This window comes from Elephantulus edwardii, unplaced genomic scaffold (assembly GCF_000299155.1).
Source record: "Elephantulus edwardii isolate Elephantulus edwardi_28Jun2011 unplaced genomic scaffold, EleEdw1.0 scaffold00116, whole genome shotgun sequence".
In the NCBI taxonomy this organism is placed as follows: domain Eukaryota; kingdom Metazoa; phylum Chordata; class Mammalia; order Macroscelidea; family Macroscelididae; genus Elephantulus; species Elephantulus edwardii.
In genome coordinates, this window is record NW_006399866.1 from 569,738 (window position 1) to 573,583 (window position 3,846).

Consider the following 3,846-nt stretch of genomic DNA (forward strand, 5'->3'; position numbering starts at 1 on the left):
GGCCACTGTGCTTCAAACCAGGGCGTCCCTGAGCCAATGAGAACCAGAGGACCCGTGGGCAGAAAGGGGGCTGGACGATTCCGGGTGGAATCCGGTGAGCCTGGGCACAGAGAAGTGCAGAGAGCATCAGGGTCCCTCAGGCCTGTTCCGACATGAGCCTAGCTGTGTGAAGCTGGGGGGCTATGCTGTGAGCTATCATACACCCCCACCTCCACCCCCCAACACACACAGCCTTTGTTGTCCCTGCTGGGGTCTGGCTTTCGAGCAAGTTCTGGCTTCTTCCTGGGACGTCCTCTTAGGCAGTCATTTCTCTAATAGCTTTTGACCTTTGCTCTGTCCTGGCACTGTTGGGGGTCTGGGAGGGCACATCAGGCCAAAATAGACCTTGCTCTTGTGGAGCTGACACTTGAGAAGTGGAGAGATGGACTAAACAGGAATCAAACGATTAAAACCCAAGAAATTGATGGACTCCTCACAGTCGTGCAGTGAGAGGCGAGCATGAAGGGAGTGGGGAAGAGGCAGGGGGTGAGGGCCCTCCAGGGAAGCAGGGTTTACCTGGGCTGCCTGGTGCACTCAGCCGACCATGTGGAAGAGTCCTAAGGTGGGAGGAGGACTGTCTGAGGAACAGGTGTGTTCAGACAGGCTGTGCTCTATGTGCAGGGGGACAGCGATGGGGCACGAGGGGCAGCGGGAGGACAGGAACTGGAGCCCAAGTGACCTGCAGGCCAGGCAGGACTGACGTGACCACACTCCCGCCAGGTGTCCAGACCAGGACCCATGTCCAGGCACAGCAATGAAGCAGCAGTTTAAAGTGGTTTGGAAGCAAAGCTTCTCTAACCGTGTTGTCCACGATGAGCTGGGTCACCAAGGTCAGGCGGTCAGGGTGGGAGCCAACCACCTTGCAGAGCACACCAGGCTGGCCTCCCGGCTACCCCCAACCTTCCCTGCACAGGCTTCTCTGCAGCTGGCAGCCCAGGGCCAAAAACAATGTGGAGCATCTCCGGCCAGGGCTGTGGTATGGATGGCTTTCTATTTATAAGCTGAGAGGGGCTGGAACAATGCAGCAACTGTCGCTCAGTGGTCTGTGGCCTGACCTCCTGTGGAAGTCTGGAAAGCCTCAAAGCCAGACCCCGGGAGATGGCAAAGGAAGGGGGGCGCCGGACAGCTGAAGGGCCCCGGGCCAGCTGATTCCATGAGGGTGTGATCATCTTCATCAGAAAGCCCCCATCTGCACATGGTGAATGCCATTCGAGGCAGATCCAGCTGCTGGCCCCCCATCTCCAGCTTGGACAATAATTGCAGATATGTACAGGGTTAGAGCCAATGCGATCGGGGATGAACAAGTGTCAGCATGAACAATATTAACTGTGACTGACACCAAAGGTTGGTTCATTTTCACATGGTAAGTAGGTCCTGGGCAGAGACTATGCTGGTATTTCTCTACCTTGAGGAACAAAAACAGTGAAACCCAATCACAGACCGAGAAAGTGGCACACTCCAATTAGCTGAGGTAGGAGGGGAGAGGGAAGCAGAGTAAATAGAGGTCAGGGGTTTAGTCCTTGGGTCCAGTTCTGATCCCACCTCTAACTCGTGTGTGACTCGGGCACATTTCCTCATGTGAATGATGTGGTAATAGTACCTAGTTCACAGGATTCAATGTGAAAATGTTTGTGAAATGCTTAGAACAGAATACTTGGCACGTAATGCACATTCAATGAACAAGTCTCATGACCAAATAGAGGAATGGGTGTTAAAAACAGTGTGCAGGCAGTAAGCCATGCTTCCTTCCATCCAGCGGTTCCTGGGAAGAGCCTGCCTCGAGTGAACATGCCCTCCAGTCAAAACCACGTAGGGAACAGACTATTTCATCTTGTTGATTTACAGAGACAATTACACATTGAAGGGGAGCTCTGGTGACCTAGTGGGTAAGGATTTTCTATTCCAATCCAGAGACTAGCATTTCGAATCCACCAGCTGCTCCACCAGAGAAAGATGGTAATCTCCTATGTGATTTACAGCATCAGAAAACTTGCAGAAGGATCAGCTATCCAACTCGATGGTTACAAGGGAATGAATGATACACATATTGGAGGCTCAAAACAGCCCCTCAATAAAAAGATGTTAAATGTTATTCAATTAACTTCTGCCACTCCACCCTCCAACTTGTTTGTCCACGGAGCCCTTTTGTTTTGGGAAGGATGCTGACTTCCCATAGACAACATTTTGAGAACAGCAGACGTTTGAGGGCAACACCCATCTTAATGTAATTACTTCTGTTCCCACATGAATGATGCTGGGATAGCCAAGCCAGGAGGTGGCAGTAGGAGGGAGAGAGATCCGATCTCAGACACCAAATCAGGAAGAGAGAGACGTGGGGAGGAAGCCTGCCTCTGGTGTGAACTCAAGCCAGTTTTCTTTGCTAAAAAGCAAATGCCTAGAAGTACTGGTCAAGTCTGCTGTGAGAAATTAAAAATGAAAACCGACAAGCTGATGAAATACGGGGAAGGAACTTGCTCCAGGCAGGATGAAGCCAGATACTCCTCCCCCTATTATATACTAATCAGGAATAAATTAGCAGGTGGAAGACCAGATCCAAGACTGCAGTGAGCGACACTCCAAGAGGACGTCAGAATCCTCCTCCTGCTCTGGTCACCAGGGGAGAATGCCCTGAACACGGAGATGACTTCAGACTGATGGCATTTTATTAATTTTTGTTTAAGCCCAGAAAGCAGTTCACATTTAAACATGGTGCTCCGTAACCATTTTAGAAAAATCTCTTACCTTGGATTACAGCAAAACAAACATTCTCAGGGCAGGGGGTGGTGGTGCTGGGGTGGGCACTGGTGGCCCAGTGGTAAAATGCTGCACTGCAAGCCTGAAGGCATAAGGTTCGAATCCACCAGCGAGAAAGATGAGCAGTTAACTGCCTCGGAAAACCCTCTAGAGGGTCAGCTACGAGTAAGCTCCACACGACAAAAAGGGTATTAAGTTCTTCCTATCGCTCACAATGCAGATGGGGGCAGCCACTGTGGTTAGAGGACCATGGGCCCCACCCAGGTCTGCAGAGCCAGAGCCAGAGCCAGCATCAGGAAGAAGGTTTAGGGAAGCACCACCTGTGAGCCTCTGCACAGTGAGGGGACACATTTCCTATGTCTGACAAGGGCCTCAAGAGTCCAGGGGAAGAAGCAGTCCCTCCCCGCTCCCAATCACGGACGCTGGCGGACGTTGCTGTTGGGTTCTGTCGAGTGACTTGCTAACTCACAGCGACTGGAGGCCCAAGCACGGATACCACTCGGGGTTTCCCAGGCGAGAATCTTCTGGGAACAGATCACCACGTCTTCCTCCCGTGGAGCAGCCGAGTGGATCTAACCCCCAACCTTCCAAGCAGCAGCTGAGGGTCCAACTGTTGTTAGGCATTTTCGAGGCGGAACCTGCAGATAGCTGACCAGGCAGCGGTTTTCAGAGGCTTTGAATTCCATGGACAGAAGCTGCTCATCCTTCCCCTGCAGAGCGCCTTAGCATTGACAGCTTCTCACCCCAGGCCACGGTGGAGGATTCTGTGATGCCCTACGGTGTGGATAATTACCATCTCCCTCGCCTTCCCTAGTGCCGGGTGCCTCTCACCCAGTCCTCACAGCCATCTTGTAAGACAAGAAATTCTAGTTCCATCCTACCATTGAGGGGGGATTCTCCTGAGAGGCCAAGTGATTTGTTCTGGTCACAAAGCTAGTAACAGATTAGGGTCATCCTGCATGGGTCACACCCAGTCTGCAAGGTCAGTGGCTCGACCTGGATCCACTGGAGGCGGTGGGCAACGTTTTATTTTTATTTTTTTTTCTTTCTATA